The sequence below is a fragment of the Neofelis nebulosa genome, chromosome 1 (assembly GCF_028018385.1).
Source record: "Neofelis nebulosa isolate mNeoNeb1 chromosome 1, mNeoNeb1.pri, whole genome shotgun sequence".
Lineage (NCBI taxonomy): Eukaryota > Metazoa > Chordata > Mammalia > Carnivora > Felidae > Neofelis > Neofelis nebulosa.
The window spans coordinates 99,807,499-99,820,143 of NC_080782.1; the positions used below are offsets into that span (position 1 = coordinate 99,807,499).

Here is a 12,645-nt window from a genome sequence, read left to right on the forward strand (position 1 = left end):
ATTTTGTGTGGATCTGCAGATTTAAAAACTTGAATATAGGTAGAGATGAAGTCTAAAGCACATTGTTCCTGGTGTTCCCACAAAGGCAGACCTAGAACTTGAAGCTGCGATCCCTCAGCAACTGCCCGAGCAGTGACAGGGAGGGAATGTCCATGGAAATGACCAAAGAATGGGAGAACTAAAGCTAATTCTTTAAAGGCTCTTGATGCTCACTCAAAGGTTTAGACCACACTGGATGGTTGTAAATGTGAAGACAGTCATGGTGTACTAGAACAGACATTGATCTTGGTTCAGCCAATTATAAACCATGTACGTGAGGAAAATCACAAGTTCCCTGAGGCCAAGGGTCATTATGAAGACTATAATGCTCCCCATGCATGTGCTAAATACAAACATGCATAGGTTACCAGTATTAGCTACATAATGACCTTGTATTCAAAAAATTTCAAGAGGTGATGGCAGAACATAAACCAAACACAGGGCCTTTCTGAACATGAGGCACCATGTGACCATGTAGGTCAAAGGCCAATGAAGCCAGCCCTTGGGTGTTACCGTTCCAGAGATGTGTTCTTCTTGAGAACAGGACCTTTGTAACTGCACAGCAGAATCTCCAGAGTACCTTGAATTTGGTAAATATTCAGGAAACATTTGATGACTTACAGAATCACATTATAATAAAAAGGTTGTGGGATCTCACACATTAAGAAGGAATACTTTCATTTTACAAAAAACAAAAAACAAACACTGATTGAAGAGAAAAAACTTTTACGGTACAGTGCCTGCAAAGTAACATGCTAGGAACTGTACGTATGTTTTCCCTACTTAACCTTTTCACACAATCCTAAGAAAGAGATATAAACATCAACTTTTCACAGCTTAAGAAATCAAGGCTCTAAAGAGGTTAAGACATTTGTCCACAGCTACACCAGTTTTGTTAAACAGTTCATTAAGTCATCTGATAATATTTCCCAAGCTCTTACTAAGCTCCAGACACTGGCTTAGACACTAGGGATAAACAACAAGACAAAACCACAACCTATCCATGATCCTGTCCTTGGCCTCCTGGAGTGTAGAGTTCAGTTGGGAGAGACAAGCATTAATGAAACAACCTCACTTTAAAAAAAGAAAGGGTAAAATTAATGAGCTTTATAAACAGAGTTGCCAGATTCAGCAAGTAAAAATACAGGATGCTCAGATAAATGTAAACTTTATATAAACAACAGATAACATTTTAATGTAAATATGCCCCAAGCAACATTTGATTAAGAAATTGTTTGTTAATCTGAATTCAAATTCACTGAGTATCCTGTTTTTCTCCAACAGTCTTATCTAGAAAGAAAAGAGAACCATGAGAGAAGAGAGAATTTTCACCTCTCAAGAGAGTGTTGGGAGGCTGCCCCAGAAAGGGAAGATGACTAAGGTCTGAAGAGCATAAGGAGTCAATAGGGTGAAGGTAGGGTAGAGTAGGTCATTGGGAGGCTGATGTCTGAAGGTTGCTAGATTGGGAGAGGTTTGGAGGTCAAGCAAAATGAGGCTACAGACTTGAGCAGGGGCCAGACCATCCAGAGCCTTGAAGGCCATGCTAAGGTTGTCAGCCTTCTGCCACCAGACCAACCTTTCAAATATGCTGCTCCCTCTGCCTATGCTCTTTCTTCTGATGCCATCTGCGTAACCGTCTCCACAGAGTTCTTTCCAACCACCCATCTTGCTCACTCCGCCTCTGACCCCTACCACAGAAGTTAGTCATCTCTAAGTCTGTCTTGCTAGCCAGAAGGCGACTTCTCTCAGAGCTTCGAGTAGAGACTCAATAAATACTGAAGAGAACAACACAACTTACAAAGCCCACGTGTTCTGGGTCCCTGCCATATTGTCAGGTACTCATTCCATTACCCCTGCAAGTGTAGATCCCTGGTGATGACATATAACCCACTTGTCAAAGCTTGATAAACAGCATATTCTGGGCTCACCCTAAACTACTCGCTTAGAATATCTAGGATGAAGCTCGGACCTCTCCATTTGAATAAGCGTCTCAGGAAAGTATGATACACAGGGCAACTGAGAACCATCGGTCTATTTGGCTATACTAGGATTCTAATTCATAGGATTTTTTTTTATTTTATATTTATTTATTTTTGAAACAGAGAGAGACAGAGCATGAATGGGGGAGGGTCTGAGAGAGGGAGACACAGAATCTGAAACAGGCTCCAGGCTCTGAGCTGTCAGCACAGAGCCTGACGCGGGGCTCGAACTCACGGACCCCGAGATCATGACCTGAGCCGAAGTCGGCCGCTTAACTGACTGAACCACCCAGGCGCCCCAATTCATAGGATTTTTAAAGAGTAGCAAATAACAAGAAAAAGCACTTGGTCTAATTAGTCATAAATCTCACTGTGCTCCGGAATTATAAGAGGGCACAGTGCTATGAGAAGACTAAAGCTCATTAGTATAGTTCTTAGTTGCCAGTCGTAATCATTTGTAGTACAAAGTGTCCACTGGAAATGACACAGCAGGCATGGTATGCACTAGGTACTCAACAGAAAGCATTTAAAATGTGTCATGTTAGGGGCACGTAGCTGGGTGGGTAGAGCGTGTGACTCTGTCTCAGGGTTGTGAGTTCGAGCACCACGCTGGGTGTAGAGACTACTTAAAAATAAAATCTTTAAATAAAATAAATTTCTCATATTAAATTCAACTGAATATCTGCTCTACTGAGATTAGTGAACTGAGATTACTATTTTTCAAAATTGGCCTTTTAAAAATGTTTTAGCCCATAACCATAATGGCATAATACAAACTCTAACAGATCAATTATTCTACAAAAACAGAGCCCACGTCTCCATGTAAAATTGAAACATGAGTTAATAAAAAACACTTCTTATATTCTACTTTTAAGCAAAGTTCAAATTTAAAATATAACTCATCAATGGATAAAGAAGATGTGGTATATATAAACAATGGGATATCACTCAGCCATAAAAAAGAATGAAATCGCACCATTTGCAACAACATGGATGGATCCAACTGGCATAATGCTAAGTGAAATAAGTCAGAGAAAGACAAATACTACCTGATTTCACTCAAATGTGGAATTTAAGAAACAAAATAAATGAACAAGAGACAGAAAGCAGACTCTTAAATATAGCGAACTGGTGGTTACCAGAAGAGAGGTGGGTAGAGGGATGGGTGAGAGAGGTGAAGGGGATTAAGGGTACACTTATCCTGGGGTGCGTGGGTGGCTCAGTCAATTAAGTGCCAGACTCGGTTTCAGCTCAGGTCATAATCTCACGGTTCATGAGTTCCAGCCTCGTGTCAGGCTCCATGCTCATGGTGTGGAACCTGCTTGGGATTCTTGCGCTCTCCCTCTCTCTCTGGCCCTCCTCTGCTCTCTCTCTCTCTCAAAATAAATAAATAGACTTAAAAAAAAATTTTTTTTTAAGTATATTTATCATGATGAGCACTGAGTAATGCAGAGAATTGTTGAATCATTATATTGTACACATGAAACTAATATAACACTATGTTAATTATACTGGAATTAAACTTTTTCAAAACAAAAGTCATCATATATTTCTGCATTTCATGGAGGGAAAAAATATTAGAACCAGAAAGTACTAAACCATCCAATCCACTGCTCTCCTTTTTTAAAATTGTATTTATTGATTTTTAATATGAAATTTATTGTCAAATTGGTTTCCATACAACACCCAGTGCTCATCCCAACAAGTGTCCTCCTCAGTACCCATCAACCACCCTCCCCTCCCTCCCACCCCCCATCAACCCTCCCACCCCCCCATTCAACCCTCAGTTTATTCTCAGTTTTTAAGAGTCCCTTATGGTTTGGCTCCTTCCCTCTCTAATTTTTTTTCCTTTCCTTCCCCCACGGTCTTCTGTTAAGTTTCTCAGGATCCACATAAGAGTGAAAACATATGGTGTCTGTCTTTGTCTGTATGGCTTATTTCACTTAGCATAACACTCTCCAGTTCCGTCCACGTTGCTACAAAGGGCCATATTTCATTCTTTCTCATTGCCATGTAGTACTCCATTGTGTATATAAACCACAATTTCTTTATCCATTCATCAGTTGATGGACATTTAGGCTCTTTCCATAATTTGGCTATTGTTGAGAGTGCTGCTATAAACATTTGGGTACAAGTGCCCCTATGCCTCAGTACTCCTGTATCCCTTGGGTAAATTCCTAGCAGTGCTATTGCTGGGTCATAGGGTAGGTCTATTTTTAATTTTTGGAGGAACCTCCACACTGTTTTCCAGAGCGGCTGCACCAGTTTGCATTCCCACCAACAGTGCAAGAGGGTTCCCGTTTCTCCATATCCTCCTCAGCATCTATAGTCTCCTGATTTGTTCATTTTAGCCACTCTGACTGGCGTGAGGTGGTATCCGAGTGTGGTTTTGATTTGTATTTTCCTGATGAGGAGCAATGTTGTTCACTGCCCTCCATTTATTTCATATTCTTCAATTCTCCCCAACAGAGGAAGAGATGATGATATGCAACGCGCACCAAGTGTCCCTGATTACAAGGGGTGTTCGTGATAAAAGCAAATGGTGTCTTTATGCCCCATTAAGACATATTTCCAGCAAGGATAAATAGTAACTTGACCCCCCGTTGTTATTTCAGCTGTGTCAAATAAAGAAGCTCCAAATTCACTGCAACACTTACACTGGTTGCTCAATAGGGCTGGAATTGAAAAAAGCAAATCAAAACCAAAAACAATTTAGCAATGTTGTACCAAAGGTGCACACAGATGGGGGCCTGCCTCTCTTAGGTTTACTGACAGACTTAATCTAAATGACAAGTTTGTGTTAAATGGGTAACGATATACATGTTGTAAACCATGGGACAGACAAAACCCACAGCATAAGGAATCAAGAGGCACTGGTGAATCATAGGTTTTCCCTTGATACAGTGCACAGAATAAAAAGGGCATTTTAACTTTAACCATTCATAGCTATCTACCATTACGTCTGAGTCACATGAATAACAGCATTGTGAATGGCTAGAACGGCATTTTGACAAATCAGATGTTTTTATTCTTGAAGTATATCATCAGGAAATTTACATTAGAGCAACAGATAATATCCCTAATAATGGGAAATGGATTTTCTGGGACTTGCGGTCACATGATATATTGCACATTATGATACTCTTTGTGGTAATCTTCCTAAGGGTGGAAACTGCTTCCTGTTGTCTGAGGCACCTTCCACACTTAAGGAATATGATTGGGTTAATTGTGAGCAGAATTTTTAACTAAAAGCTCTTAGGCTAGTCTGCTGCTGGGACCAAAGACGCTACTTTTACTGTCATTGGGTCATGAAACATAAATTTGCTTTCTCTACTACATTACCAAAGACACGCAGATATAATCCAGAGCTTTCTTTTTTTTTCCCCTCCTCCTCCAGACAGCAGCTAATGGCATCTGATTTTATATAAGACTGTTAGGAAAAGTCTATTGTCTGCCTTTGCAGACATTGAAGGCTAAATTTCATTAAAGGAACAGCAGTGGTGAATGTCTCCAGAATTTTTAAAAAGATAAAATTAAATGGACTGTGTTTCATAATATTTTCCATTCATAGATAATTTGTAGGCCCAAATCTCTCAGAGACCATCATCTTTTGTCCTCAAAACAACTTTGTAAGAAGAGCTAGTCTGAGCTATTTTTCACACTTCCTAAATGTGCAGGATGAACCCAAGAGGGTAAGTCCCTAGTCCCAGGTGATAGGATACTTGGGAAAGTGGGGACTAGGATTTCTGCCGCTGGGCTCTTTGGTGACTGCTTCTCTGTTTTCCTCCCTTCCTTCCCTCCACCTCCCGCGCTTTGAATCCTTTTGACAAGCATACTGCAGATTTGGACTCATTCTGCAGAGCCAACAGAAACACCTTTGCCATGAGGTCTTCAGCAAGTGGGGTCTTTTTGAAAAATAGTAATAAAATGAAACACGGATTGGGCTTTTTATTCTTTACCGGGATTATGCTTTCCTAGTACTGCTTTTAACACACATTTTTATGTCATAAAAGAGGAACGCGGCACACTGTTTTGCAGGCCATTCTCAAGCCCCACTTAGAGGCCTGGTCTCCTGACAAAACTGCGGAAGAACGGTGAAGGAGTGGGTGCGCACTACCGAATCTCATGAACCTCAGCATCGAAGCTTTCCGAGGAAAACCTGCCACGAGCACGAGGCCTTTCGGAACTTGCCGGAACTTGCCACAGAAAAACGAGTGAACGACAGAGATTAATGCCAAATTCTTTTCCAGGATTAAGGCTAAAAATTAAACTGAAACAACTTTCTCGCGCTGACAGTCAACTCAATATTTAGGAAGGAGGGCTAGCGAGAGAGGAGGCCATCGGGACATCCCTGCTGCGGCTCCTCAAAAGACGCCCCATCTTTTGGATCCCCCGGGGAGCGCCTGGCCGCTGCGGAGCCTTCCCGGCACTGCGGCGCACTGCGGAGCGGAGGGCCGCCCGCAGACCCGGCCCTGCTGGGCTTTCCTCGCCGCCCCCGCCGCCGTGCCCCCCGCCATCCCCGCTGCCCCGCCCGGTGGGCGCTGTCTGCGCCGGGTACACTGCCGAGCATCCTTCACCGGGGAGCCGTTGACGCACACACGCGCGCTCCCAGACCGAGACTCGGCCGCCTGCCCTCCAGCCCCCACCCCCGCCCGCCCCTAGTGGGTCTGCATTTGCATCACTCGCACACGTAGTGGGTGACGTGAGCGCCCTCCCCCCACCCGCGCCCGCTCGCGCCATCCAGGCGGCCCCTTCCGCCCCTGTGACTCAGCCCCTCCCCCTGCACCCCCGCGCGCCCGGCGCCTGAGTTCCCCTCACGCCCCCAGCAAGGCTCCGGGTTGTGCATCTCCCGTGGGGTGCCCGCTGCTCTACAAGTTCATCACCATGTTCCGCAACCTTCGTGGGCCCAGCCCCCAGGAGTCCCCGCGACAAGCCAGAGAAAAGTCTTCCCAGTTCTAGAACCCAGGCGGAGGGGAAAGAGTCTGCGAATTGAAAGAGTCAAATGGGTTGGGTGATCGCCGCCACAGCGCTCACCACCACCTGAGATGACCCCGGACCCCGGTAGCTTGTTTACGGGTGATAGCCCCTCTCCCGCAATGAGCCTCAAGCCAGTAGGTCTATTTAGCCGCACCTGGAGCAAAGTAGGCTCGGTAGGTTTTTGCTGAATGAAGGCGTAGTGTATGTAATGAAGTGCGGCACTTACAAACAGCCACAGCCCCGTGGGATTCCCTGTTCTCCATCTCTCTCAGGTTCTCGCGCACGGGGGCTTCGGGGACTTCCGTGGAATAGCTTTTTTAAGACTGGGTGTTTCTTTCAGGCTCCCACAGCGCCCAATGCGGCTCTCTCCGCTCTCCCTCCGCCCGCACGCCTGCAGAGGGATCCCCGCCGAAAAGTTGAGCCCAAAGCTGGGGTCGGGGTACAGGCTGGACATCCCGCTGGGGGCTCCAACCCTCTTGTTTGGATTCAGCCTCCCCTTCCCCGTCCAACCACGTAAGCCAACTACGGTGGAGGTCCCCACGGAAGGCGGGCGCGGCTCTCGAATCCCCGCTGGCGCCCACCCGCCTCCCCCGGGGATCCGGACTAAAGTGCGCCTGCCTCCGCTGATCTGTCCTGGGCAACCGGGGGTCACCCCATCTTCTTTACCCCGAATTCCCCGGTACCGCTCCAGCAAAGGCGACCGACAGGGTAGCACCAGGCACCTGCAACCTCTTCCTCAGGGGCACTCGGGGCGAAGTTGCGCTTCTACAAGGCTGCAAAAAGTTCCCCTACGCTCCAGCGCTCGGCTCCCGGGTCGGGAAGGGAAATTAGGCGGCGGTGGGAAAACCCGCCACCGCTGCCGGGGTCCCTCACTCACCGCTCCAGCTGCCTGGGACCCCTTGCCCTAGGTGGTGTCAGCGCTGCAGCAGCCGCCACGCGGGCGTCGCTCGGGCTCTCTCCCTGGGGCCGCCTCCGTCTGCCACTCTCGCCTGCAGCGCGCGGAGTGGTGACTCCTCTGAGCGTGTCAGCGAAGAAAGGAGGGGCGGGAAAGTGGCTCTGGGCTTGCACGCTGCGGTCTTCCTCCCCCTCCTCCGCCTGCGCCTCCTCCCCGCGGTGCTGCAGTGCCGGGCGGCGGCGTGGTGAGAGTACGAGCGGTGCGCAGGGAGGGAGTCACCGCGCGCGGGGGAGGCTGGAGCGGCTCACGACTCCGTGCGGGGCGGGCTGCCTGGCTCCGGGAAGTCCGGGTGCTGAGGCTTTGCTGCAGCTTGGGGGGAGGGGAGGGGCCACCCCCAAGTGGCAAGTACTTTGGGAGGATGCAGGGCTTCGAGTTTGCTACGGGGGGGATAGGAAAGGGCTCCAGTCCTGAATTAGTCCCTGAGTGTGACTGCGTGCTGCACTGGGGGCGGCGCCCCTAGTCTGGTCCCGCGAGACAACAAGGAATTCTAGGTGCTGGACCTAGGTGGTGCCACGGGAGAGAGGGTTTGCCGGTATTTCTGGGCCTGGGACTGACCTGTTAACGTCAACTCGGCTTCCCGGGAGCTACCTGGGGCTTAAATTGACCAGTCCCTTCATCCTCCGCCTCCACGCTGGCATACAAGTCGAGTGGAAACTTGGGGCACAGCGAGAGCAAACAGGAGGAAACTTTGCTGGGTGTCTGGGGTCTCCCTAGTGCCAGGTGGAGCCAGACATCTGTACCCACAAGCAGACACTCAAAGTGGCCCTTTTGGGGGAAACTACCGAATATTTTAAAAGGAGGGAGGAAGCACGGGAATTCTGCTTGTATTCTTAGTAACACTGGTGTGCTGGAGACCCCACCTCGAGCTTCCCCATTTCGGGGCAGCGGGGTTCGGCGGCTCCGGGAAACCTACCCTGGCGAAGCCAAGCCCGAGGCTGGCGCCGCCACCCCGCGGCGACAGAGGAGGGCGTTGCCTTCCGCCGGCCTCGGGCGGCCGCGCCTCGACACTCCCCAGCCCTCCCAACAACCCCCCTCCCCGCATCTCGCGCACTGCCACCCAGACACTGCAAGAAGCTGGGCTTCCCCAAGTCTCTGACCTGCCAGCTCCGCACTCACGTGGAACCAATACAGAGTGGGAAGGGGCTGCACTGGCCGGTGTCCTCCCTAGGATCACTGCTCTCGTGATGGGTGACCCCAAGCAAGACAAAGCGCAGCGCCTGAGCAGGATGCAGTGGGTAGAATTCACACACATACACACACACACACACACACACACACGCGCGCGCGCGCGCGGTTTATCTGCCCATGTGCTCTATTCGTGTAAATATGCCTGGATGATTGAATGGATCAGTTTGTGGATATAAATATAAATATTCCATGTACTTGTGCCGGAAAGAAAAGATACCAGGCATCTTGGGCAGCCTCCTGCCCAGGGGAGTTGGTGGGGATGAGATGATGGTTCAACCCTGAGCTGTGTTGTTACATGGGCTTTATGGCGTGGTTTGTGTCACCGTGCATGATACTTTGGAGAGAAATAGAGACAATCCTTGGCGGATAACTCTCCCTTCTCTCCATCTCAAGCACTCAAGAACTCTAAGTTGGGATTCCCCTGTCAAACCTACAGTTGCTTGGCTATATGGGTCTTTGAAAACCTGCCTGGGTCTTGTTTGGGTTAAAGACTTTGTAGTTTGAAACCGTATGTGGTGTTGTAAAGTGGTCGGGGAAACATGAAAATTAGGGAGTGTGCTATTTGCATTTCATGAATCCTTCTACATAGACAAATTATTTAAATTAAATAATTATTTAGGCTAAAAGTATTGTGTTGTTACCATGAGGAGGAAACTACACCCCACGGGAATGCCTATAAATCCAGCATTAGAAATGAAATTATGAAATTTAAAAATTTGTAATTCTTATCCAGACTGCCTATGTATTATTTATAAAACTTTGAGCTCTCCAATGCAGAATGTGCTGGTAATTTCACTGAGTTCCCAAATGGGTCTCAAGTTCCCTCTTGAGAACCTTCCCCCAAATGTCACACGATAATGGATTATTTCTCCAATGAGAGAAGTTCAGAAAACCATGAATGGTCAACATGCTTTGTGCTATGCTATCTCTTCCTTCAATTATTTTCCTGTGGAAGATATTCAAAGAAGTGTATAAATTTTTTAGCTGCCAAGTTTTCATGTCTTGATGCAGTTGAAGATGGCAGCTCCTGCAGGAAAATCCCCGATTGTGTGTTTTCAAGAAATGTACGATTTAAGACTGGCTTGCGGGGGCACCTGGGTGGCTCAGTCGGTTGGGCGGCCGACCTCGGCTCAGGTCATGATCTCACGGTCCGTGGGTTCGAGCCCCACGTCAGCTGTGCTGACAGCTCAGAGCCTGGAGCCTGTTTCAGATTCTGTGTCTCCCTCTCTCTGACCCTCCCCCGTTCATGCTCTGTCTCTCTCTGTCTCAAAAATAAATAAACGTTAAAAAAAAAAAATTTAAAAAAGACTGGCTTGCGTTGGGAGAGGGTATTTTAATGCTGTGTCTTTGGAGGACAGCAAGTATTTTCTCTGGATGATGGGATGCGTAAGTTCTTCAGCTTGCCCCCCAAAGCTGCTCTCATTTTAGGGTCCCACTTGATGTGCTCCTTGGCCCCAGGCCTACTGGAGCCAGCATTCAGTATAGTCTTCTTCACACCTTTCTTATAAGGACATGTTTCTTTTCTCCTCCTAAAAACACCTGTCTTGGAGGAGCTAATGGAAAGTAAAGTTACACCTGCCCTGTCCCCACAAAATCCCAGTGCTCTGAAGTTGTTACCCTCCTACCTGTCTCTAGTTTTATTCCTCAGTGCAGTGTCCGCTCATCATGCTAGAAAGTAAGCCATTAAACACACCCAAGGAACATCAAAGATCTGTCTTCACATCCGCAAAGTGGATTCAATAAAAATAACTCATACTAAGTACAGATGCTGTGGTGATTCAATTCGGTAACATATACAAGAAGCACTATCACCGTACCTAGCACATAGTGGGCACAGAATAAATGTTAATACCACTTCCCCTTTCAATAGCCAGAGTGAGGGGCGCCTGGGTGGCTCAGTCGGTTAAGCGTCCGACTTCAGCTCAGGTCATGATCTCACGGTCCGTGGGTTTGAGCCCCATGTTGGGCTCTGTGCTGACAGCTCAGAGCCTGGAGCCTGTTTCGGATTCCATGTCTCCTTCTCTCTGTGACCCTCCCCCGTTCATGCTCTGTCTCTCTCTGTCTCAAAAATAAATAAACGTTAAAAAAAAAATTTAAAAAAAAAATAGCCAGAGTGAAGTTTTCCCAAGTCTGTGCCTTGGAGTGCTACTCCTGGAAGATGTTCCTACAGGCTCAGAGTAACTAACAGCTGGCTGGCTTCCAGAACAGAGACCTTGAAAAAAGCCTCATTAACTTGAACCAAGGCTACACAGCTCGTTTTCCTCACCTTCATCATCAGCGGTCATAATGAGGCACAGACACCCTTCTTACCCCCAGTGCTCACAGCTTCCCCAAAACTCTAGGTCTTGAGTCTACCAATGTTAATCTCATTAAGCCCTTAATGCCTATTTATATTGGTTACCACATTAGCTCTGGCACCTCAAGTGTGTTTCTCATCTCCTACATTTTAATGTTCATAAGACTTATTAGCACATCCTAGATGTCCCTTTTCCCCTATCCAGCTCCTGGAACTTTCTGTCTGTTTCTGGAATGCACAATCCACCACTAGCAAAATGCTCTATATGTCCAGCCTCTTCTCTGAAGTTTCCCTTTACTTCCTGCTCTGATCCTCTCCCTAGAGATGCTGCTTCCACAAACTTCTCAAGTGATGACTGGTTTTTTTCTTCTCCAGCTCTTATATCACTGTGTCAGGAGGTAAGAAGGTGGTGTCCTTCTCATTCCTCATTGCTGCTTCCAGAACATCGTACATCCCTTCTCCTTAAACCTATAGCTTTGAATCTCATGTCATCGGGTTATTTTACACTTTAAATGGTGCTGTCATGCTCAGACCTCCAAGTCATTCAGCACCTTTCCTGATAAGTTTAGCTCCTACTTCAAGGTCATTCCCTAAACATTAATCCTACCTTAATCCTCACAAATTTAATGCACACAAAGATGTTCATTCCAACCAGTACCACCTTTAGTCCTGGACAAGTAAGGCTCTGGGCCTGAGGGGGCCCCTTGCTTTAAAATGTCTTACTTAAAAAAATTTTAAGTCCCCCCTTTGGTGGCTGGGTTTTCAGCCCCAAATTTTCATGCAACTATAAATTCAGCTTAATGTTGGGCTGGTAATTTCCCAGGGCCCTGGAAGAAGGAAAGGCAAATACTTTCTGAAGGAGCTCTCCTTCATCCCAAGCTTCAAAAAAAATCCCTCAAATAAGTTTTTAGTGAAAGCTAGCAAATGATGAAGCACACAAAACAACCAAATGCACAAGGAAGAATGGCACCATGAAGGAGAGTCAGCAGATATAAGAGAAGAAAACGTCCTTCCTCAAAAAAAAGACTTCAGATGTTGGAATTATTAGTCATGATTCTTTCTTTACTTAAAGAAAAATAAAAGACAAACATAAATATTTTCAGGTAATATAAAACTATAAGGAATAGCCAATCACATTTGAAATGTACCAAATCAACCTCTGTCCAACTCTACCAGTTGTCCTACCAACATCCAATCCAACTTCCACACAC

General features: G+C 46.9%; 1 protein-coding gene across 1 annotated transcript in view; it reads right to left on the minus strand.

Annotated features, from left to right (window-relative positions):
* Nucleotides 1-8,425, minus strand: part of SV2C (synaptic vesicle glycoprotein 2C) — a 232,759-nt gene extending 224,334 nt beyond the window's left edge. The window contains exon 1 of the mRNA XM_058729253.1: nucleotides 7,873-8,425. The gene's annotated coding sequence lies outside the window, so the exon portion shown is untranslated. The remainder of the gene's footprint in view (nucleotides 1-7,872) is intronic.
* Nucleotides 8,426-12,645: the final 4,220 nt, after the last annotated feature.